The 26,528-nt window shown below is 37.9% G+C and overlaps 1 long non-coding RNA gene across 2 annotated transcripts; it reads left to right on the plus strand.

The window, feature by feature from the left end:
* The first annotated feature begins 8,314 nt into the window (after positions 1–8,314).
* LOC138161458 (uncharacterized) lies at positions 8,315–18,441 on the plus strand. 2 transcript variants are annotated; one of them, XR_011168366.1, is made up of 2 exons: positions 8,315–8,878; positions 18,126–18,441. It is a non-coding gene; the product is annotated as an uncharacterized lncRNA (long non-coding RNA). The 2 variants fall into 2 exon arrangements; XR_011168365.1 differs by lacking the exon at positions 18,126–18,441 and adding an exon at positions 12,780–13,241.
* The last annotated feature ends 8,087 nt before the right edge of the window (positions 18,442–26,528 follow it).

Raw genomic sequence — 26,528 nt, forward strand, 5'->3', positions numbered from 1 at the left:
ATTTCTAGCTCTCTTATGGGTGTATTCAGTTCTCTAGGATTAAACTAACAATGAATGAATGACTTCAAAAAAGCATTTGTTATGGGCTTACTATGTGCACAGTACTGTGCTAAGTGCTGGGGGTATAAACAGGCAAGTCAGGCAGTCTCTGCCCTCAACCAGCTCATTATCTAATGGGGGAGAAAACACATAGGGAAGGAAGGCTTTGGTTGCAGGGCAGATGGAAAGATCCCATGGTCCTTAGGGGGCAGCAACAAAGCAGAATGTAATGCCTCTTCTTTGTGATTATTGCCACAGATAAAAACAACACAAGGAACATAGAACAGGCTTATCAAATGCACTTTAAGAACAAAGAAACTGGTGTCATAACTCTTAGCAAAGCAATCTTATATCCACCTTCAGGTGTGAAACACATGCTTACTCTGCTCCCTCCCTAAGATGGTCAATAACAGTCTTGCAAAACCAAAAATTTTCACCCCCAATTGGTGAAATTTCAATAGTATTATTCTTTGCTCTCACTCCCTAGAAAACCATCTGTATTCCTCATGGTTTCTATTCTGAGAAGGTCCTCTCTCCTTCCACTTTACACATATGCCTATGACATTACGGGAAACTTTTTTGTAGTTGCCCAGGCTCTCTTATGGCCCATGTAGGCAGGAAAGGAGGGACTGTCCCAACACCTCTGAGGGGGGGAGTCATCATTCCTTCCTCCAGCTTTGCCTATGGACTGTTCAATTAGAAATGTGAAGAAAATAATTCTTTTGGCAAAGTTAGATGATTAACTTTTGATCCCTTCATTTGGTTGCAACATATTTTAAATTATTAATGAAAACTGTTCAAAATATTCATGTTATACAACCATTTTATAATTAAAATATTCATGTTATACAACCATTTTATAATTAGCCTTGTTTCCCTAGAACATTATTTTGTGGTTTCTCTTTTATCAAGTTTTTTTTTTCTTTTGGATTGTGGGAAGAAAATTCTTCTATTAGAAAAAAAAATATTAACATTTACATTTTATAACTTGGCATTTTCTTTTCTGTCCTTCAGGAATTACAGCATACTACCAAGTGCAGAGATGAGGCAATTACTTGTTTAATTGCTATGACAATTTGCAGCAAAGAGACTCCTGATTTACTTTTCAGGAAGAGTCATAGAATAGGAAAAGGTCGTTGTAGAGTTTAATCCAAATTCCTCTTATTCCTTTATTTCCTTTTCTAGGTTTTTTGATGCTTTCCCCCCTCTTCAGGTGGCTACTGTCCAATTTCTGTCTCTTTTTTTCATTTTATTTTCTACCTTCTCTCCTTTGGCACTCACTCTCATATCTTCAACTATTGCCCCCATGAAGATGATTCACATTCTGCATGTCTAACTTTAATCTGTCAGATGAACTCTGGGACCTCCTTATCAGTGAGGTAGGAGATCACTTAGGAAGGATCAGATAAAGAAGAGATGAGACTCAGTGGTTGGTGACTCTGCAGAGGCAGCCATCTGTTGACCTAATAGCAACAATTGAGAAGTTTTCTGTTTACTTGGGGTGTATATCCCAGACAAGGCAGAAAATCTCTCAAGATTTGTCCAATTGGATGACTACCACTCATTGCTGGTGATTCATGTGGTGATGGACAGTACTACCACACGATCATAGGAAGCATAACTCAAGATTACAAGAGTCACTCTCAATTCCTTCTCTCTTCTCTTTCCAAACTGTTTTCTATGTAGCTGCCAAATTGATATTTCTAACATACAGATCACTTCCCAGCTTAAGTAGATTCAGTGGATCCCCACTTCATTTAGGAGAAAATACAAACTCATTTATTTAACATTTCAGTTTACTCACCATCTGGTTCCAGCCAGTCTTTCCAGGATGATTATGTCTTTCTCCCTGTCAAGCATTCTACACTCCAGTCAAACTGGTTTATGTGGTATTTCTTTTTACCAGACATGGTATACCCCTCCTTTGAATCTTTCTACAGGTTGTCTCCTGTCTTTGGACTATGCACTTTCCTCACCTGTTTTCTCTCTCCCTGCCCCCATCATTATATTTATTTTGTATATAATTTAATTTTTACTCACCTGTGTACATATTGCCTCCTATGAAGGAATCCTTGAGGTAAAGGACTGCCTCACTTTCCTATTTGTATCCTCAGAATTTAGCACAGTATTCAGCACATAGTAGGCACTAGTAAATTCTTGTTGATGGATTGATTGAAAGTGTTAGGTAACAAACAAAAACCTTAAGGAAATTGGTATTTTTTTTTGCCGCTTCCCACAGATGGCAAGGGCTTCAGAAGATAAAGGCAATGTAGGAAGTGACCAATTAGTCAAGAAGAAGACACCTGAGAATAGGACATGCATTTCTGGAGTATAGTTTAGAATAAAGGAATGTCAGGCACCTGACCAGGGATAGAGGCTACCTAACAAGGATTGGCAAGATTGCATTTGCTTAAACCTTGCAAATCTAATTAATAGGCATTAAACTGAAAAGGTATGGGGGAGGAAGAGAATTAAATATGTATATCCACTGAGCTAGGTGTAGTAAAGAGTAATAATAGAAATGCACAACATTTGAAATCTGAAAGAGGCAGTGATAAAACCTATGACCTCCAATGTCTATACACAAATGCACCAAGTATGGGTGACAAAAAGCAAGGTGATCTTGAGGTCCTAATGCAAGAAGGCAAATTTGACCTTATGGTATTACTGAAACTTCATGAAAATATTCCAATGATGGGAATATAGCTCTGGAATTGTATACTTTATTCAAAAGAAACAAAAAAGGTAAAACTTGGATGAGAGTAGTATTTTATATTAAGAAGACATAGTCATGTGAGAAAACACAGGAAGGTAGGGGAAGATGGAGGAAAAGAGTGAAAGGGTAAGAGGGAGGGGAGTACATGGTAGAAAACTTGTCTATGAAAATCAGTGGAGGAAGAAACAGAAGCAACATCGTCACCGGAGGACATTATGGATGACCTGGGTCGAAAGAAGAAATTGAGGAGGAGCTTAGGAAACAGAAACTGGAGAGTAGAGATGCAGGTCTCAATTATACCAGATGTCTGCTAAAATTCTCTCTTTGCTGAAAGCAGAACAGCCAATAACATATTCAGTTGCTTTACTGATAATTTCCTCTTTTGAAAGGTTAAGGAACCAAGACAAGGAAACTATATTCTGGATTTTATTCTCATCTTTAAGGAGGAACTCATTGTTGTGGAAAACCATACGAGGAAGGGACATTTTAGGATTTGTGATAGAGGAGAGGAAAGCCCAGCATGATCTAACCTGTCACTAGATTTTAGGAGGCCATGTTTTAAAGGGTTCAGAGAAAGGATATATAGCGTCCCATGGACTAAAATTATGTTACGGGAAGTTAGGCCAAGTCTGATAGAATACTCTGAAGAATAAAAGTCCAAAGCCACAACAGGAAACAATTCCAGTGAGCAAGAAAAAGAGAAGTTGTATAAAAAGATCAAAACGAATACTCAGAGAATCTATCCGTTAACTTAATTAATTAAAAAAAAAAAGATGGTTGGAAAATGGAAGCAAAGAGAGGGAACAAAGGATGAATATAAAGGCACAGCATGGTTCCATAAGGATGCCAGGAAATCTCAAGCTCAGAGTCGCTTGGGGCTGGAGAAGACAGGTAAGAATCACCAAAAAAAAAAAAGATTAAGAGAAATTATATTGGGAAAAGAGAGTCAAAGAAGAGGTAGAAATGCTTTTGGGGGTGCATAGGGTGATGGTAATTAGTGATAGAGAGAAGTCAGAGCTGCTCAACCCATACGTTGCTTATGTTTTCTCAGCCCTGGATAGAGGTGTACTGGAACCAGCCTGAATTGGCTCAGGAGAACTAAATTGTCAAATTTCTTTCTTTTTTTTTTTTGGAGGGAGGAAGGCAGAGCAATTGGGGGTAAGTGACTTGCCCAAGGTCACAGGGCTAGTAAGTGTTAAGTGTCTGAGACTGGATTTGAACTCAGGTCCTCCTGACTCCAGGGCTGGTGCTCTATTCACTAAGCCACTTGGCTGCCCCTAAATTGTCAAATTTCAACGTGAGCATTTACACTTTGGAAATCGGCAAATACTACAAATCATGGCTTGATTTATTGTTTTGATGATTGTCTAGACTTAGGAAAATGATGGAGAAAGTGTTAATAATACAGATTAAATTTTAAAATGTGTCATGAGTATTTTTTTTTTTTGCTAGAGAACTGGTTATTAAAAATTGATCAGCACACTACTGGGCATGGAGAATGATTTTTGGATGGAAAGATCAGAACGAAAATGTCCAACAGGGAGTTGAGACTTCGTAAGGTATGCATGGAGATTGTAAGAGAGTATCTAACTGCTTTTAATAATATCAAGGCATCTGGACCAGAAGAACTACATCCCATTTCTGAAAGAACTGGGAGATGTGATTGTTGAACCATTAAGAAAGCTCTTTAAAAGATTAAGCACTTTGGAGGTGCCATAGGATTGGAAAAAGACAAAGATTGTTCTAATTTTCAAAAAGGGAAAGAGAATGGAGTCTGGAAACTAGAGAGCAGAGAGCTTGATTTTAATTCCTGGCAAAATTATAGAACATATTATTGAACAGATGGTTGATGAATATCACAAATCACAATATCATAAAGAGCCAACATAACTTCACCAAGAATAGCTTAGGGCAAACTGACTCAATATCCTTTTCTGAAAGGACTCCTATGCTGGTGGATTATTGTCATACATGCAGTCTAAGTGAATTTTTGCAAAGTGTTTGACAAAGTTTCTCATCGTTATTCTTTGGAAAAGATGGAAAGATATTAGCAAGATAGATGATGGTCCAGTTATGTGGATTCAGAACTGCTTGGCTGGCCAGAGAGTGATCCTTATGAATACATATCACTCTGGAAGGAAGTTTACAGTGGAATATCACTGGAGTATAGGCTTGGTCCTGTGCTATTTAATAAAGGGTCAATGGCTTGTGCAAAGCCATTGATGGCAAACTTATGGAATATGTGGCTGACAGAAAGTTAGGAGGCGTAGCTAGCATACCAGCCAAGAGACTGAAGTTTCTAAGAAGATGAATAAGCATAAAGTCTTTGAATTGAGTTTAAAAAATCAATTTCATGACTACAGGATAATGTAAGCATCTTGTTTGAAAAAAATTTGGCAGTTTCAGTGAACTGCAAGCTTAAGTGAACCAGCAGTGAAATGTAGCAAGCAACAAAGTTATCATACCCTTATAACATAATTAGTATTTATATATAATTATTTAAATTAATGACATAATTAAAATGTAATGAATACTTTAGGTTCTATTAAGACAGCCATACTGTTCTGGGCACCAGGAAGTGGTATTTCAACCATTCCCTGCCTTGGTCATGCCATATCTGCTCAGTTCAGTCCACAACTTATAGCAGGTGCTTAAAATATGTTTGTTGAGCAGAACATAGTTTAGTGGCTATTTGCTTTGAAAACTTAAGAAATAATTTTAGTAATCAATACTTTTTCACATAAAAATGTTGTTTGGTCTTATTCATGAAAATTTTATCAGATTCATTTTCAAAAATTTCACAGCTTGATAGAATGATGGAATGCTAGAATTAGAAGGATCACAGACCACAGATTTAGAATTGGAAGGGACCTTAGCGACCATTTAGTCCAATGGCCTAATTTTACAGATGAGGAGCTTGAAATCCAGTGAGGTTAAGGACTTGCCTAAAGTGACACAGTAAATAGAAGTGGGATTTGAACTCAGGTCATCTGCCTCCAAATATAGCATTGTTTCTACTGCATCATGTTCAGCAATCTCATTTTGCCGATGAAGATATTCAGGCCCTAGGTGCAATGAATTGCCAAGGTCATACAGACACTTAAAAGCTAAGAAGTTCCCTGATGACAGACTATATATGATGACCAAATGTCTGAGTTTGAAGAGTCTCTAAAGACAGACTGATGAATTTTTTAACCATACCAACTCCAGAAGAGAATGCAAAATCCTTGGGGCATCTCAAGGGTTTTTTGGGTTGAGGGAGTACCCACACCAGTGAAATCCCAGCAATATCAGGCAGCTGGACATGACACAGAAAAAACAGTGCTATATTTGGAGTCGGATGACCTGAGATCAAGTCTCACCTCTCCTATTTACCATGTCACCTTAGGCAAGTTCTTTAAGTATGCAAGTGTGTTGATCAATGAATTGTAATTATTCATTTTGAAAATGATAGAAATAATTTTCATGATTATATTTGTCAAGATTGTATATTCTCTCCCAAAGATTTCCAGCCTTATTGCTTAGGTCACTGAGTACCTATAATAAATAATTCACTCTACTAGGCATTGTCTACTAGGCAAAGAATATAAAATGAGCCCCCCATCTAGGTGAGATAACCATGCATAAACACACACAAGTTAAATAGTCCACTAGTTAAGTAACTAATAGGGACAAGGAAGGATACAAGAAATACCACATGGCAATCCATGATTAATTACAAAAGGAGTCATATAGACAATGCACTTAATTCAGAAGAGGTAGAAATTACTGTGGGCTAGAGTGAACTTAATTAAGAACTAAGTAAGAATAATTGTAGAGGGCAGGGCAAAGGAGGGCAGGACCTAGATATTTTAAAAGGGATAGGTTGATTCCTATATTAACTGCTTTTCTTCCAGGATTTAAATACAAAGTGAATCTCACAGGGTTGCAAATCTAGTACAAATCTAGTCTCATACACTGATAAAATTTTACTATCCTTATATAAACATTGACCTACATACAATTAAAAAATATCCTATCCTCTTAAGTTGTTTTTTTTAAACCCTAGCCCTGGAATTATTTCAAATAATTTTCATTGTACTTTAATGAACCTTTTTTCTAAACCTCCAAAGGATTAGAAAACCCTCGATGTTATTAAAATAGAATCACTATTATATGTTTCTTTACGGGTAACCTGGATAGTCTACTCACATTAAAATTGATATTACTGGTTTCCCAATCACGCTCACGGTTTCCCATGCCAATAAAACGGCAGGTGTAAAGTGAAAAAAATATTGTCATCTTTCAGTTCACAGACACCTGAATTGCTTGTTCCTCCCCCTTTGCTCCCAATTACATTAAGTATAACATTAAATGTTCACTAAAAAAGAAAAACAAAAAGTTTTGAATAGAAATAAAAAGATAAAAATATTTAAATAAATAAAAAGAAAAAAGAAAAAATAGAAATAAAAATCAGAAAAATGTTTATTACTAACTGATAAAAACCAGCTAATTCTCATGCATTCGAATTATGGATTGTCTTTGGCAAATTCTGATTTTCAGTTTTTATTGATGTCATTAAATTTGCTTAATGGGATGCTTAATGTATATAACAAGGTCTTTCTTGGGCAGTTAGTGTGTCAGTACAATATCAGGTACTGGGACACCAAGACCCCAAATCAGGCAGTCTTTCACCAAAAAGGGCGTGGATTCTATTGGGAGTTAAAATATAAATTGAAAATTTAAAGATATGAAATACATAAAAGAAGTTCTGTGTTTGTGGCAGGTGTAATGGGAATGTAAATTTGAAGATCTTCCCTGCTCCTAGGCTAAAGTGAACCTGGGGTGGGAGGCTTGTTTTTCAGTAGATACTTCTTGATTGGCCAGTGGGTCAATAAGGTTGTTACATTCTCTGAGCCAGGAGAAGACTATATAAGCCCTGATGTGTAGCATTGTTTTGGGGCTCACTTTGAGAAGTGTTCTGTGATTTGATCTGGATTCTGGGAAGCCGTTGTCCAGAGCCCCCCGGCTTTGAAAAACCCAGATGTGGAAACCCAGATGTTGATTTGGTATGGATGTAATGGTTGGACAGTTTGGAAAGCTGTCTACTTGATCTGCTTCTGTCTTGATAATTCTGTCTGTGTACTCTGAAGTTTGGGGTGCTGACCTCTTTCCCCTGAACTAGATAAACGACACATGTTTGACTGATTAAAGTAAGCTTGTTAACCCATTTTGAGTTGCTTTCCTTTATCAAAGCAGATCCAAGAACCTGTGGTGGCAGCAACCCTGAGGATGCTTGGGGTGCTTGCTGCTACAGCAGGGAAGGTGGGTACTAACTCCTGGATGTCGAGTGGGTTTTAATAAACTCTTATAAGAGGTAGTTTCCCCGAGTTCCTTTGAAGGATTCTATGGAACAGCTGGTGGAAAGACTGAGGTGCATACCAGGTATAGAGGACAGCCTGTACACAGGAATGGATGGAATGTGATATTTGGGAACAATGAATAAGCAGGTCTGGCTGGTAGGCAGCATGTGACGAGGTTAGAAATATAAAATAAGCCTGGAGAAGCAGGCTAGAGCCATTCCGTGAAGGGCTTTCAAAGCCAAACTGAGGAATCTATATTTTATCGTTGGGGGAATAGGGAGCCACCCCGGGCTCCTTGAGCTTGGGAATGACAGTCAGATCTGTGCTTTAGGAATACCACTTTGGCAGCCCTGTGGAGGATGGATCTTTAGTGACTGATCGACTGGATAGAAGAAGGGAGAGGCTGGGTTCAGGGAGAAGATCTAGGTGGATTTTTGCAATAGTCCAAGCAACAGGTTGAGGAAGCATAATATAGTAGAGTATTGACTGTGGTATCAGAGGACTGGGGTTCTACTTTGACCTGAAAACTGTAACTTTGTGCAAGCTACTGAACTCAGTTTATTCACCTATAAAATGAGGGAATTGGATTATATGCTTTCCAAGGTTCTTTCCAGCTCCGAATTTATAATCTTAGGTTATGAGAACCTGAAGGTAGGAGAGTTAGATCATTGTGGTACCTACTGAGTGAATACAAATTCTTCCTTATTGCACTGAGAGTAGCAGCAACTTTGGAGTGGCAAGCAGGAGAGAAAATGAGGACATGGGATAGCTGGCTTCCTAGGTAAGGAATTCCTGTGTTTGTTTGCTCTATTTTAGGGGTCTACAATGTCCAAGATATTCCTGTTTATCTGTAAGGACAAAAATATTTTCCAAAAATAGATATTTTGGAGATTATGCATAGTATTAGTTGTATGGATAATCAAGGGCTGTTGATTTCACTGTGACCGAGTCAAGGAATAAAAGATCATCTGTTGGTATTGTTGGGTTGTTTCAGTCATGTCTGCCTTTTCATAACCCATTTGGATTTTCTTGACAAAGGTACTGGAGTGGTTTAGCCATTTCTTTTTTCAACTCATTTTACAGAGGAGGAAACTGAGGCAAACAGAGTTAAGTGATTTGTGCAGGGCCATCACACAGCTAAATATCTGAGGTTGGATTTGAATTCAGGAAGATGAGTCTTCCAGATTCCAAGCAGAGTGTGTTACCTAGCTGGCCCTGAAATTATTTGCTATTTAATGCTAAATATTACCTTGAAATACTTTTCCTTTTCAAAAGGAAATGCTAGACCTGAAGTCTGTAAGATCGGAGTTCAAATGTGACCTCAGAAACTTACTAGCTGTTGTGACCCTGGGCAAGGCATTTAACATCTGTCTGCCTCAATTTTTGCATATATAAAATAGGCTAATAATAGCACATACCTCCAAATAATATGAAATAATATCTGCAGAGGGCTTTACAAAGCTTAAAGCATGGTAGGAATGCTGGCTATGAGAATGATATATACATGTATGTATGTGCATTATATATTCATGTACAAATATACCTATGCATATACACATATATTGTATACATATGTGTATGTGAAGAGTTTTGGTGTTTTTTTTAATAGATCATAAGATTATAGGGTTTAGAGTTAGAGGTGACTTTTGTGGTCAATTAGGTTTATAAAAAGGCAGCTATGTAGCACAGTGGATAGAGTACCAGTCAAGAAGTTAGGAAGACTCATTTTACTGAGTTCAAATCTGATTTCGGACACTTACTAGCTGTGTGACCCTGGGCAAGTTACTTAACCCTGCTTGCTTCAGTTTCCTCATCTATAAAATGAGTTGGAGAAGAAAATGGCAAAGCACTCCAGTCTTTTTCCTAAGAAACTCCCAGATGGGGTCATGGAGAATCAAACACGATTGAAAAATGACTGGATAGTAACTGAAAGTTTTACAAGGCAGGAAACTGAGGCCCAAGGAAGTAACGTAACTTTCCAAAAGTCATACAGAAAACTAAATAGTAGAGCTAGAATTTCAACCCAGGTGGCAAGTCAGAAGTATTATTTTAACTCTATAAATACTTACAGGTCCCAACATAGTACTATTTTGCCCAGGTAGCAAGAAATAAAACTGGAAATTATTCTTGTAATTATGATTTTAGGTTGTAGACATGCTGTTTTGGTTAGCATTAAAATAGATGGCTCCCATCTGCTTGCCTTTCAGAACCAATACTGCTGATCACTATTTAAAGAAAGAACTCATGGAGATTGCTACTTTTAATTTTATTGCTTGAATTTATGGTCAATATCCTTTGACTTTTATTTCCACAAGGGGAAACAATGACATAGTGGAGAAGTCGTGTAAATTAGGGATAGTAATCCAGTTCTACTACCTGAAAGAAATTAGGCTGGGGAAGAAAAATGGGCTTCAGTTAGGTAATAATATTAATATTCATTCAGAATACAATCCCTAGCATGGTACTATATATAGGCAATGGATTCTCATTTCCAGCTAATGAATCATTATTATGTCACAGGTAAGTGGGGAAAGAACCGGTGCAAATATGGTAGGCAGACGAAATTTGAGGTGCCTTATTAACTTTAAAAAGTATTTGCAAGGCTGGAATGTTTTATACTTCACATGTAATGAGGGCGTAAGAAAAAGAAAGCATACATTATCTAACTACCTCTGGAAAATTTCCACTCAAAAGCTCTTCTACACAATACACTTCATATTTGCTATGTGAAAACCATTCAAAAACTTTTATATGACTGTTAATAGGCAATTCTATGCTTTCCTAAGCATGATGAAAACTTTTACAGGGAGATTAATGCATATTCACATAAGTGAAAGGGGAATGGATTTAGTGGTACTTTGAGGACATATACCCCCATAGAAAGGGGAGAATGCCTTTAACATCTATGGGTTTCTTCTGTGTTGTAGCCTTGAAAGATACCTTAGACTGCTTATAAGGAATTGCATCAGATACTGGCGAATAGAAAAGGGGTCAGTAGACTTTCAAGTGATGGTTTTTTATTAAGGTCAGTTATTTTGGGGGTAAAACTCTTCAGGAGAAATTATTATAACATAGAACTAAGGGAGGGCAGCTAGGTGGCCCAGTGGATGGAGCTCTGGATCTGAGCCAGAAAGAGGCATCTTCTGAGTTCATATCTGGCTCAGACACCTGCTAGTTATGTGGCCCTGGGCAAGTTGCTTAAACATGTCTGCCTCAGTTTCTTCATCTGTAACATGAGCTAGAGAGGGAAATGACAAGCCACTCCAGTGTTTTTGCCAAGAAAAATCCCCTAATGGGTCCAACATAGAGAGTTGGATGCTACAAAAATGACCGAACACCAATAAAGAACCAAGGGAATACAATTAAATAACACTAACACATATTTGTAATGAAACAAAGGACTGATAGTCCATTCTCACTCCCAAACTAAAATAATCTTTTAACCAGCAAAGGGTCACCATTCTGTAAGACATCATTTCCTTTCTTTTCCTTCCTTCCTTCCTTCCTTCCTTCCTTCCTTCCTTCCTTCCTTCTTTCCTTCCTTCCTCCCTTCCTTCCTTCTTTCTTCCTTCCTTCTTTTCTTCCTTCTCTCTCTCCCTCCCTCCCTTCTTTCCTTCTTCCATCTTTCCTTCCCTTCCCCTCTCCTTCCTTCTGTTCCTTCTATGATTTTATTAGTGTTGGGAGCTCCCAGGTAGGAAATGCCCTCCTCCAATGCAGATCAGCACCCACTCTGTAACTCACACTCTTAGAGAGTTGCTTGTGGCAGAAGACAGTTAGTTCACTTGCCTAGTGCCTCCCAGCCAACATATGCTAGAAATAAGATTTGAATCTAGGCCTCCTTGACTCCAAGGTCTGCTTTCATTCATTCTGCCACATGTGGCCAGGTTGTCTTAAGGCCCTTGGATTTTCTGTGCTTGTCCGTAAGGGTGTGGCCTCCCCTGAGATCTCAGTGGTCTATAAATTAGAAGGAAAATCCTAGGGTTTATTTGAGGCTCAATGATTTCCTTCTGGTCCCAGATTTAAACATGTCAATGGTGGAGTTTGAGCTTGTCTTCCTCCAGGCTCATCACCATGTGCAGCTGGCCAGGCTCTCTCCTCTTTATTAGATTAATGGGTATAGAACTATCCAGTCATTTCAATTCATTGAGAGCTAGACCCAGAGAAGGCTTATTGTGTCCTTCATTTTATGTCTCTAGGGAGTCCTCAGCACAAGTAGCCAAAATTTTATCCCTGCTAGATAGCTCTAGGAGGGATGCTTCTAATGCAGTGGATCTTGAAACTTTTTTGCTCATAGCACAATATTCTTTCTATGAATAATCAGGGCACATTGAAAGTGGGGTTCTCCAGGCAATTAGATCCACCTTTAGACTCAACTCTCTTTCCCCTTTCCCAGTCTCTGATCGTCTCTTAGCCTAGGTCTATCAGTGGGAGAGAAAATGGATGGGGGTGCTCTGGTGAGGCCAACCCAGGAAGAGAAGACAGTAAATTGCTGGGGGATGTGCACTGGCACCTCCTTTGAGTACCACTGTTCTAATGTTTGCTTTGGATGAAGGCCTTGTGAGTACATAATAACAACAGCTAGCATTTATATAGGACTTCTAAAGTTTACAAAGCACTTTACATATGTTATTTTCTCACTACAACCAAGTGAGTTGGGTGATATTATTTTCCCTATTTTATAGATGAGGAAACTGAGGCTGAGGTGACTTACCCATGATCACACAGCTAGCAAGTATCAGAGGGAGAATTTGAATGTTCCAAATCCACCATTTTATGCACTATGCCAACTGGATGAACATGATGATGCCTTATTGACCCATTTATACTCTGGAACTTTTATGGTATAACTTTGTCACCTCAGTTATCTTATCCTCTAGACACACACCTTTTCCTAACTACCTTATTTATGTTGAGGACACCATCCTTTTATATGTCCTCAGGTTTGCAACCTTAGGATTATCTTTGATTCTTACTTCTCCTTAAATACCACAATCAATAACTAAACCTTGTTAGGTTGATCTCCACAACTCAATCTCCTCTCTACTCATACCACAGCTTTCCCTCTCACCTAGACTATTGCAATCGTGTTACCTCACACATGATAGATGCTTAATAAATGTTTGTTGTTTGAGTGAATGAAGGACTTAATTATGATGCCAAATCCATCTATGTTATTCTTAGTAATATTATTGTTAATTTTGAGTCTTGGAAGAAACTTTGTTTTTGGCAGAAACAAGCATGGAATCAGCACATTAGAGAAACAGCCAGAAAGAATTTTTATTTGTCTTATGTCTTCAAAATGTCGAGAAAAATGTTCAGAGAAAGTCTGGAAGGGCATCTAGGTGGCACAGTGAATAAAGCACCAGCTCTAGAGTCAGGAGGACCTGAATTCAAATCCAGCCTCAGACATAACACTTCCTAACTGTCTGACTTTGGGCAAGTCACTTAACCCCAATTGGCCCTCCAAAAAGCAGAGAAAGTCTGGTAGTACTGATGCATGAGAAAATTAGCAAAACTAATTCCTACTGTTCAATATGGAAGATGGCTTAGCCGGTGAGAAACCCAGGAAGCCTTATTGGCAAGTTGATTCCAACAATCTGCTTCCTGGCATATTTATTACTCAGTTCTATACCATCTTTACAGCTTAATAATTTGCTTGGAATTGATGAAGTACAATGGATACCACCCAGGTAAAACAATCTTGTTGAGATTAATGAAACAATACTTCATGGCAAGTCCCTGCTGAGCTAGGATGGTTGGAAAAGAAGTTTGATATGGAACCAAATACCCCCAGACATTTGGAGAAGGAGTCTACCACATTAAAAAAAAGTCTCTTTCCCTGGGATATTTGTACAAAATAAATATGGATTCTGGACCAGAGCTTTCTGGTCTCTTCCCATGAAAAAAGTCCTTACTTTCATCTGGTCGTTCTGAATATCCCCACAAGATTTTAAAGCTGAAGGAAAGCTAAGAGTTTATTTAGTATGTGGAGAGCCAATATGCACTCCATTACCTGGGCTGTATTCAAAGTTTTTAAAGAAGAGATATTACCATCCACTCTGTCTCTGCCATTATGGGACCTTTACATCCATGTTATGGACTTCTCCTTTAAAATAGGAGCTCTTTGAGAGGAGACACTGCCTAACTTTTCTGTTACATCCCCAGCACTTGGCATGGTACTTTGCACAGAGCAAATATTTAATAAATACTTTTTTTCATTTATTCAAAGAAGCAGCTTTTGGATGCAATTTTAAAGGAGTTGTGTTATTATTTTTTTTCTGTGATACAAAGAACCAGACAAAAATCAGGTTAACTATCACAATAACTTAATTATTTTAGTAAAATATACATCTAATCTCAAAGAAAAAGCTACAAACACTTAGGATGAAAACAAATTAAATCTAGTCACTCTTAGGCGTAAATGGACTAGTGACCTATGTCTTTGCTAGAATACTGGATCTTAGGGCATTCTTGCCCTCCACACAATGGATCTGTGCCCTTTCTTTGTTCTGTTCGTTACATTTTATCTTATAAGTATTTTCAGTAATATATGGGAGAAGGGCTCATCAATGTAAACTTTGAGAATATTATATTCCTTTTGAAATCTTGTGATTGGTTTTAATATGGAACAAATGAGGAATTGTATCTTTTGAGATGAAAGAAATACCGGAGGAGCAAATATCCATTTCTACTTAAAAATAGTCCAAAAGAAATTCTGTGTATATTTTGAATTTCATTGAATCACAGTAATGAATGTAGCCATTTGTAACCTTAGCAGGTTCATGTTTTGATGATTGCTTTGCATTTTGCATAACTTTTGATAATATGAGGTAAATGAACCAGCCAAGGGCAGATCTAGCAAGAGATTTGTTTTTGCTTATATGGTAATGTGAGCACACATTTAATTCTACCTTTGATCATGGGCAGAGTTGTGATGAGTCATGTAACATTTTACATCCAACAGAGAAGCCAGTTGCATGACTGGGTGAAGCTGGTTCATTTTGGGGAGAGGGGAATTGTACTGTGTTTGATCCGTTCCTGAAATCTAGACAATGAAATTACCGCCAGTAGAGGAACTCTTCATGGACTGTCTACTCTTTTACTTTTCTTAAGAGGATGATGAGAAGTCCCTCCCTCTACCTCTTCCTAGACCAAACATTCCTCAAGTTCGGCCTCATAGATCACTTATTTCTGACTCCCAAGATCAAACTTCAGGTGACTCAGTATTGCAAGTTTTAAGTATGGTGACCTTTCAGAGCCTCTGTGAAATTATCATACATAGTGCTGCCCCAGAAAGAGTTAGTATTCCTGAGATCTTATGTTACCCAGTGGCAACTGAAAAAATTGTTGCCCGCTTCATTCCACAGCTGTGAAAAACCCAGGAGAACATGCCCCTTTGGGAAACATGAAACATTTGGCTAAATATTACCCATTTCTCTTCTTCACAGTAGTACTGAAGATCAATTGAGTGGTCCTGCATAATTCAGCCATTCCATGGGATTGGCGAAGGTCTCCTCTACCTCTTTGAACCATCACACAAATTCCCTAGAGGGGTTGGATGCCAGGGGTGACCCATCATCTCTAACTACCTCTCTGTTACTAGGATCATTAGGATCTGTTTCACATGGCTGAAGTGGAGGAACTGTTGCCAAATAGGATACTCAGCTTGGTCCTAGGCAGTCAGGTCTATTCCCTGACCAAGCCAGAGATGGCTGCTTTATGAGAATTCTTGGATAAAAACCACAATAAGGGCTTCGTTTAGCTCAGGGGTTCTTGACATACATTTGTGTCATGGACCCTTTTGGCAATCTGGTGAAGCCTAAGGACTCCTTCTCAGAATAATGTCTTTAAATGCATAAAATAAAATACATAGGATAATCAAGGAAACCAATTTTATAGAAATATAATTATCAAAATGTTTTTAAAAAGTTCATAGATTCCAGGTTAAGAACCCTTGATCTAGTGCACTCACCATCTCTCCAATTTGAGCCGGTGAGACACCCCCCCCCCCAAAAAAAAAAGCTATTCCTGTGACTATTTTAAAACTGGACCTATGATTCTTTTAGTTTATGGGACTCCAGATGAGAAAATTCCTTCTAGTAATGTGGATTGGTAATTTGTAAATCATAGTCTTAGAGATTTGCCATGACTATGGTGTCCTGAAAGCTCCATCAGGAGTCAGTATCAAGCATGGTCTTAGATGGTGAAGGCTTTCAAAGCATTGAAAACTATGGTGGAGGCTTTGCTCCCTACTTTTTTTAAGTGGGCCTAAAAGGACTTTTTTTCCCATTCATTGTGCCTTGATGTCTACATCAAGTTGTATGTTCCAGCCCACTTTTGGAAGTCCAATTTGCGGAATACCTTATGGGCTAATTATGAGGGGGCAACGATATGCCAAGCAAGCCAAAGCGAGAAGGAGTAGATATATTTCCTGCATTTGATGAAAAGTCAGTAATCCCATCAAGGACCCCAGAAAGTAGAGAGCATATGCCGGTGTGGGATCCTTGTCTCTGGGAAGATTTGCATTGGTTCTTTAATTTCTTAGAATACTTGTAATATTTTACCCTGAAGTTCCCTGTCTTAATGGTGCTTTTGGCTTATCTCCTGAAACAGCAAAGATACAGTTGTAGATACCAGAATTGGAGGGAATACTTAGGGACCTGAAGAACTGGTTCACCTCATCCAATACCTTGATATGCCCTGATGTGCAGAAACAATTTTTTGGGAGCTCATCCACTCACAGGCCACTCTATCCTCCTCCATGCCCCAGCCTTGTATACACTGATTGCATAAGCTGATTAATACATAGAAGAAATTCAATTTGGGAGAAGCAGCAGCTCCTTTCAAAGAGGTTTTGAACAATGGAAGCATCATCTAGAGGGAATATGGTATCATCTAATTATCCATTCTAAGCATAAGAGCTTAAAATGTCTTTGGACCGTCCAACCACTCAATTAATATCATAACTACTGGATAGTAGTTTTCAGTTGTCTCAACTATACCTTTGTCTCTATTCCCGTCTTTCTCTGACTTCTTTGTATTTTTCATTCCTTAAAATGGGTGCAAGGAGAAAACTTTAGAAATATCTTTCAGTTCAAATCATATCCATGCATCCTTAGCAAATTTGTTCTGCAAGTCACTTTTTATGATTGTGTGTGTATGTGTGTGAGTGTGTGTATGTGTGTGTGAGTGTGCATGTGTGAGTGTGTGTGTGTGTGAGTGTGTGAGTGTGAGTGTGTGTGAGGGGGCAACAAAAGGCAGTATCAGGACAGAATAAAATCTTTTTTGAAATGAGATCAAATGCATTTCTAGCTCTGTGGAATTAGTAAAAATGCTTATTCAATGTAAGTCCATGAATCCTTTCATGCTACATTAAAAACTTTGAATTTTGTCTTATTTCCTCCAAAGAATGAATGGTATTTCCCAGTTCCATGTTTGACTCCTTTACACCTTCAATATCAGAACAATTATGTGGTACATTCCTTTGAAATGTGTCCTGACTGACTTTGTTTCATATCCATCTAAATTCTCATGAGGAAAAAGCAATTTTAGAGATCAGTCATGAGCTGTTCTGTTACTATTTTGCAGATGGAAAAACTATTATGTGAACCGATGACATAAAAAATGTGTGGTTCCCTCTCTGCCTGTTCCCCTCCTCCTACATTGTCATTGAGCTTATTGGAAAATTTATTAACTTTCCTATTTTCAGCACATGTAGTGCCTTGCAAGATTCTTATTCATTCACATCTGTGAGGGAGAGGTATCAAAGGAGTTTAGCAGGACCAAACCTGGATAAATCCTTTTGATAAATGCCCATGGGTGAATGAAGTTTATGGCACAGTCTTTAGATGGGAAACTCGTTCTTGAACCACATGTTTTTCTTTTCTCTTGGCTAGCTAATTTCAAATGCAAAAAAGCAGTACCCAGCAACATCATGTTCGTAATAGATATGTGACAGTCAGTCCCCTTGAGAACTGAGGCCATTTGAAATAGCACTAATGACATCAAATTATTTTTCTCTGAGACAGCTGTCATTTTGTGTGCTGGGATTCAGACATGTGGAAGCAGAAGCAGTTTTCTATTCTCAGTCAAAGGTAGGAATGTAAAACATTTTAGTCTGAAAGTTACAAATGAATTTAAAGGAAGGATGTTAAGTCTTAGAAATATAGTCTTTTCTTCCATAAACATAGCATGGAAAGATTGCCACAAGATGGCGCCATCATCACTACTGTTGTCACCATTAGGTGGAAGATTGTAAAGCTCTCTTCTCCATTACTCTTAATGTCTAGAGATCTGTATTGTTGGGAAGGCTTGAGGCTGAATAAACTAAAACTCTTAAAAAAATTCTGAAGAGTGTCTTGTTTGATTAATTTACTTATGTTTGAAGCAAGAACAAATTGAGGATGTGATCGTGTTTGGGAAAGATAGAATAATGTTAACAAATGAACATGTTTTTCAAATTTGTTCCTTCCTTTCTAAAAAGGAAAATCACATTAAAAAACAATTGAACAAATATTTATTAAGCACTTACTGTGTGTAAGCTATGGCAAGTTGCTTCAGAGGGAAATGACCAGATCCATTCATGCAAAAGGGAGAATTGCAGCCTAAAAATGAGAGAAGAGACAGAATCTATTTAAATGAATGCATCTCCTGACTCACATTTAAATTTCCTGTTGAAGGAACTTGCCGACATGACCCCAGAATAATTGTTAATAATTTTTGAAAAACGGAAAATTAAGTATCAGAGGATGGAAAAATCTGATTTTGCAATTGTTCATGTGAAAAAGACCTGGGGGTTTCAGTTGACCACAAGCTTTAAATGAAACATTTATTGTAATGCAATTGCAAAAAGGAAAAACAACAAAAAGCAAACTAATACAATTTGAGGATGCATTAATTTAGATCATTTTATTTAAATCATCTGTTCCGACTCACTCAATTTCCATAGGAGGGCCAGAGATGTCATGTGAATTGTTTTATAGTAAAATATAAGGTTCTTGAAGGAACGGGTTAGTTTTCCATTTTTGTCTCCATATCCCCAGCATCTAACCTAGTTCCTTGCGCATATTAGGCACTTAAATGCGAACCAGCTAAGGTTACATGAGATGTAAGTGGCAGACTTGAAACCGAAGTCTAGGTCCATTTACTCCAAGAGAGTAACCTGGGTGGAATATGTTTTGGAAAGCAGCTCATATGAGGAAAAATAAAAAGGACTGAGGATGCTCATGCTAGAAAAGAGCAGACAGATGGGATACTTGATGATTGTCTTCAAGTGTTTAAAATGCTTTGTCTTTCTTCCAATGACATAATTTGTTGTTCTTGCTATTCTTCATTCTTCCATGTCTGACTCTGTGACCCCATGGACCATATGGTGCATGGGATTTTCTTGACTGGAGTGGTTTGCTGTTTCTTTCTCCAATTGTTGAGTCATTTTTTCAGTCATGTCTGACTCTTTGTGACCCCATTTGGGGTTTTCTTGGCAAAAGTACTGGAGTGGTTTGCCATTTCCTGCTCCAGCTCATTTGACAGATGAGGAACAGAGGCAAACAGGATTAAGTGACTTGCCCATGGTCACATAGCTAGTGAGTACTTGAGGGCAGATTTGGACTCAGGAAGATGAGTCTTTCTGACTCCAGGTCCACATTTTATATACTGTGCCACTTAGCTGCCCTAATTCTCCAGTGGATTAAGGCAAACAGAGGTTAAATGACTTGTCCAGGGTCACATATCTAGTAAGTGTCTGAGGCTGGATTTAAAATCAGATTTTCCTGGCTCTAAGTCCAGTACTTTATCTACTGAGAGAACTAGACTAGATCACTCACAGACATAAATCAGACCAATAAATGGATTGGTAAGGAAACTGATATGTACCATTTTTTGGGGGGGGTAGTGGTTTGATATATATAGTTGTGAATTACTCCTGACCAACTCTCAGGATACCTTAATCTCAGCCAGCTTTGAAGGTACAGAGGGATGGGAGAGAAAAAAGAAAGTTGAAGCTTTGCTTAGTATAGCCTGATAATAATTTTTAAGTACTTCCATGAAAGTTCTTCTTTGGCCAAGGTCATGATAAAGCATCATTTATGTAATTGTGATTTCCATGTTATCACCTGACTTTGTCTTCTATATGAGAGCACAGCAAATATTTCTGATAATATATGCATATATGTATCTCTTTATCTGTCTCTCCCTCTCTGTCTCCCTCCCTCAGTCTCTGTCTTTCTCACTCTTTATTGACCTGGAACATCTTTTTGGGTAAGAACTCCTTCCCTTAATGCTGATTAGTAACTTGCTTACAATTTAGAATCTTACAGTTATCTCCCTAAGCAGCAGGGTACTGAGGGGTTAAATAACTTGGTGAAAGTCATGCATATAAGTCAGAGGCAGGACTTGAAAACAGGTCTTCCTGATTCCAAAGCTGACTCTCTATCCATTACAAGATGCTTCCTTCAAATGATTTCTATAGATTAAACAGAAATAATGAGAAGCTTATTCTGCCTTGTCTCTTTATTTTGTTCTCAGGTTGCAGTTTTTCTCTCTCATATGCTGTCCATAATTACACATTACAAATGTACTTTTAGCTTTTTCTTTCCCCTTCTTCCCTGCATTCCCCTCTCCCCCCATTTCAAATGACAGTGCAGACACCAGAACACAGAACTCAGACAGTGAGAATGATCCTGCTGTATTTCTCATTGTTATCATTTGGCATTCATGTTGTTTTAAATTATACCTTTGGTTTTCTGAATGAGCTGGTGAGAATTAGGAACATTCCAACTAGAAGAAACAAAGATGAAGTCAAAGGAAGGTGACTTGCCTCATGTTTAAAAGGAGATTTTGAAACAAAGGAATGAACCTTTCCTTTTTCCTCTTTTTGGGAATGAACCTTTTCAAAGTACACATCATCCTTTTGAAGGGATGAATGAAAACTGTCAGTGGTGAAAGTTCTCAGAAATAAGGTGACTAGTGAAAATAGACTGAAAGTCATAATAGGACTCCAACTATAATGTCAGCTGAATGTGGAACAAGATTTTGGATGGTTAGATGGACTGAAGAAAGAGACAAACCTACCATTTCTGTATTATCAGTAATTTTTCTTTCCACACACATATATGTTTTTTCTCCCTATAATTTCTTTCTCCTCTATCTTGTTCCATTCCATTATCTTCATTTTTTACCATATCACATGCTGGCCAAGTCATTCTGTTCTAATTTCATCTTATTTTTCTGCTAATCCTTTCAAAACCCTCTAGATAATTCTGCAGAGATTTGAGGAAAGTCATGCTAGTGATGGAAAGGTACAAATACAGAATGAAATAAAATATGAAATGGTAATTGAGACAACACATGCAGAGATATTTATGGAAAATTTTGTATTTGAAAAGTTGGAAGAAGTGCTTGGCAGGCTTGTCATAGAAGTACAGAAATTACATAACAGTTTTTGTGAAAGGTAAGGTCAGATATTAGTATTCTTACTAAGGAAGTAGTTGCTGATTCCTATAATTAGGTGAAAAACCAAGGAAGAAAACATTGGAAATAGGAAGATTTGATGTTAAGTGTAATCAGAAGAAATATGCCAAGTCATCCATCACTAATTCAAATGGTAGCAAAAAAAAAAAATCTAAGAAAGCCCTAGGAAATGGGATTATCTATGCAGAAAGTTGGAACATTTTTAGAATGTTACACAATTATAAATTGCCATTCTTCATCACTAAACTTGAGAAATGCCTTATCAACAAATCCTAAAGGTATCTTCATTGAGTCTCAGTGGAAAGCATTTTGTACTTGATGGAGTGCCTTTCACAGGAAGAGAGAGCTGGTAGAGAGACCTGACTTTAGAATATCAGTGACCTCCTTTGTTTGTTAGAAAGTTCCCTCCTCCCCTCAAAAATTCCCCAGATATAACAAAAATCAAAATTGGTCACTTCCCCTTTCTGATCGTCAATTTCTCTCTATGAAAACTGGGACTCAGACTGTGCTTGTCACCCATTAAATGGAAAGGGTATAATATAGCATCCATGAATAAACCATTTGCCCATACAACTGCATGCTGGTGATGAGTCAGTGGGTCTTTGGAAACTAGATCCATGCCCTAGTTTTGTGTTCCTAACAGAAATAGCATCAGAGAAAGGAGTGCCTCACTACCCACAACATTATATATACTCTCTGTTACCACAGCAGAAAGAGCACCTTACTTAGAATTGGCATAAATACCCATGAGCATTTTCTAGAAACAAGGCTAAAAACGTCAGCCATCGTGGAGAGTAGGAGTGTCTTGCATCATGCAAATGATGTCTGCATTTCTGCTCCAGTTGAGTGACCATTATCTGCATTTCAGGTATAGGCTGGGTTTCCTCCTAGAGAAGGTGAAGAGACTTGAAGCATGCTTGTCCATACTGCAGGCCATGAGGTAGGATAAAGGAAACAAGTAATGACTCAATGGGAAGAAAGAGGGTCCTGCAATGCAGGACGGGAGACAAACCTTGTTTTGATGATAGAGAGTGAAAGAGTATTTCACAGGATAAAGATGTGGAAAAGGGCACCTTGGGGCGGCCAGGTAGCACAGCGAGTAAGAACACTGGCTCCAGTGTTGGGATGACCTGGGGATCAAATCCGGGCTCAGAGACTTAGCACCCACCCAGAAACACCTGGCCATGTAACCTTGAGCAAGTTACTTAACCCCAATTGCTTAGGGGCGGCCAGGTGGCTCAGCAAGTAAGAACACCGGCTCCAGTGTCAGGGTGACCTGGGGATCAAATCTGGGCTCAGATGCTTACCACCACACCCAGAAAAAACTGGCTGTGTAATCTTGAGCAAGTTACTTAACCCCTATTGCTAAAAAAAAAAAAAAGGGGCACCTAGATAATTTAAACTAATTAATATATTTTAAATTCTACTTGAAGAAGAAAGAGCTGGATACTCTGAGGATAAAGAAACTGCCTGTGCTCCCAAGAGAAATATAGGAGCAGCTAGGTGGTACAGTGAATAGAGCACCAACTCTGGAGTCAGAAGGACCCAAGTTCAAATCCGACTGCAGATATGTAACACTTACTAGCTGTGTGACCTTGGGCAAGTCACTTAACCCCAATTGCCTCTCTTCTCCCCTCAAAAAAAGAGTAATATGGATGAGAAAACACTGAATAAGAGGCAGAAGAAGAAAAGAGTAGAAGTAATTGGTGATTCCCTGCTCAGGAATACCAAAGCAGGTGTTTGTTGAACTGATAACATTTATCTCCTGGAGTGTGCGTCAAACATGAAACAGAAAAACTCCCAACACTTTTCTCTCCCCCCCACTTAATAGTATTTTGTTTTTTTCCAATTACATGTAAAGATCATTTTCAACATTCACTTTTATAAGCTCCCAGTTCTTTTCAAAATGGATGGTGACCACCTGTTTGTAGTGGGAAAAATGACATTTCCAGAAAGAACCTAAAAATGTTGTCAATGATTATGCTGCCTTGGGCAAGTTGGTCAGTCATTAAACATTTATTCAATGCTCATTCTGTGCTAGGGACTGTACTAAGCACTGAAGATACATAGAAAGAAAAACATTCTCAGCTCTTGAGAAACTAGTAGGTAGTACAGGAGAGAGTGCCCTGGGCCTGGAGTCAGGAAGACTTCAGTTCAAATCTGGCCGCATATGCTCCCTAGCTGTATGATCCTAGGCAAGCCACTGAAACTTTTTTTCTTTTTGTCACATCTGTAAAATAGGTACAATAATAGCACCTACCTCCTATGGTCATTGTGTGTATCAAACAAGATAATATTTGTTAAGTGCTTAGCACATAGTAGGTGCTATATAAATGTTAAAATAAACAGAGGAAGCACAAACAGATCATAGAATCCTTTTTTTGGGGGACAAAAAGGATCAGAGCATGGGAAAGGAGGAAGGCAATAAAGTCAGAACTCCTGCATCAAAAGCTTCCAAGAAAAATATGAACTGTTCACAGGCCATGGAGGAGCTCAAGAAGGATTTTGAAAATCAAGAAATAAGAGAAGTGGAGGAAAAACTGGGAAGAGAAATGAGAATGATGCAAGAAAATCATGAAAATTGAGTCAACAGCCTGCTAAAGGAGATCCAAAAAATACTGAAGAAAATTCCTTAAAAAGTAAACTGACCCAAATGGCAAAAAAAGTCCCAAAAGGCCAATGAGGAGAAGAATGCTTTAAAAAGTCAAATTTGCCAGATGGAAAAGGAATTTCAAAAACTCACTGAAGAGAAAAAGTCCTTCAAAATTAGATTGGAGCAAATAGAAGCTAATGACTATGAGAAATCAAGATACTATAAAACAGATCTAAACAAATGAAAATATAAAAGGCAATGTGAAATATCTCATTGGAAAAACCACTGACCTGGAAAATAGATCCAGGAGAGATAATTTAAAAATTATTGGACTACCTGAAAGCCATGATCAAAAAAAGAGCCTAGACACCATCTTTCAAGAAATTATCAAGCAAAATTGCCCTGATATTCTAGAACCAGAGGGCAAAATAGAAATTGAAAGTATTCACCAATTGTCTCTTGAAAAAGATCCCCAAAAGAAAACTCCTAGGAATATTATAGCCTAATTCCAGAGTTCCCAGGTAAAGAGAAAATACTGCAAGCAGTCAGGAAAAAACAATTTAAATATTGTGGAAACACAATAAGGATAACACAAGACCTAGCAGCTTCTACATTAAAGGATCGAAGGGCTTGGGATATGATATTCTGGAGGTCAAAGGAACTAGGATTCAAGAATCACCTACCCAGCAAAACTGAGTATAATGTATGCTTCAGGGGAAAATATGGTTATTCAATGAAATAGAGAACTTTCAAGGATTCTTGATGAAAAAACCAGAGCTGAACAGAAAATTTGACTTTCAACAACAAGAAACAAGAGAAGCATGAGAAGGCAAACAGGAAAAAGAAATCATAAGGAATTTATTAAAGTTGAACTTTTTACATTCCTACATGGAAAAATGATAATTGTAACTCATAAGATTTTTCTCAGTATGAAGATAGTTGAAGGGAGTATATATGTATACATAGCTATATATGTATGTATAGGAGGGTGTATGTGTGTAAATATATATGTGATTGTGTGCATGTGTATGTACATGTATACATAGACAGGGAACAGGATGAATTGTATATGAAGGGATTATATATAAAAAATAAAATTAAGAGGCGTTAGAGGAATCTATTGGGAGAAGGAGAAAGGGAGAGATAGATTAGGGTAAATTATCTCATATAAAAGAGGCAAGAGAAAACTGTTACAGTGGAGGGGAAGAGCAGGAAGGTGAAAGGGAATGGATCTCTCATTGAATTTGGCTTAAGGAAGGAATCACATATACACTCAATTGGGTATCTTACCCTACAGGAAAATAGGGGGGTAGGGGATAAGAAGGGGCATGATAGAAGGGAGGGAAGATTGGGGGAGAGGGTAGTTACAAGCAAACACTTTTGAGAAGGGACAGGGTCAAAGGAGAAAATAGAATAAGTGGGGGGGACAGGATAGGATGGAGGGAATTATAGTTTCACAATATAACTACTATGTGTTTCACAATATAACTACTATGGAAATGTCTTGCATAACTACACATATACAACCTATATTGAATTGCTTATATTCCCAGTGGATGGGGGTGAGGAGAGAAGAAAGGAAAAAAATCTGGAACTCAAAGTTTTAAAAACAAATTGCTTTTTACATGTAACTGGAAAATAAGATATACAGGCACCGGGGTATAGAAATCCATCTTGCCCTTCTAGAAAGTTGGGGGAAGGTGAAAGAGGGAGGATAAAGAGAGAACAGGTTGGGGGAAGGGGTATTCAGTAGGCTTACTATTTTGGAGTTGGGGGTAGAGGAAAGATGGGGAGAAAAATTTGTAACTCAATCTTGTGGAAATGAATGTTGAAAACTAAAAATAAATAAATAAATTGGAAAAAAGGAAAAAAGAAAAAAAAAGAAATTATCAAGGAAAACTGTCATGCTATTCTAGAACCAGAGAGTAAATAGAAATAGAAAGAATCCACCAATCGCCTCCTAAAATAACAAAAGGAAAACTCCTTAGGAATATTGTAGCCAAATTCTGGATTTCCCAGGTCAAGGAGAAAATATTGCAAGCAGTCAGAAAGAAACAATTCAAGTATTGTGGAGACACAATCAGGATAACACAAGATTGAGCAGTTTCTATATTAAGGGATCTGTGGACTTGGAATATGATATTCCAGAGGTCAAAGGAGCTAGGATTAAAACCAAGAATCACCTACCCAGCAAAACTGAGTATAATTCTTCAGGGGAAAAATGGGTTGGGTGAGGGGAGAAATGGGGAGAAAATTTTGAATTCAAAACCTTGTGGAAGTGAATGTTGAAAACTAAAAATAAATTAATTAATAAAAAGAAAAAATAACAGGAGAAATGCTACATAAAAAAGATATCCTTATGTGAAAAAAA

Source organism: Petaurus breviceps, unplaced genomic scaffold (assembly GCF_028583685.1).
Source record: "Petaurus breviceps papuanus isolate PSGF00001 unplaced genomic scaffold, PetGlider_PUasm1.0 185, whole genome shotgun sequence".
Taxonomy (NCBI): domain Eukaryota; kingdom Metazoa; phylum Chordata; class Mammalia; order Diprotodontia; family Petauridae; genus Petaurus; species Petaurus breviceps.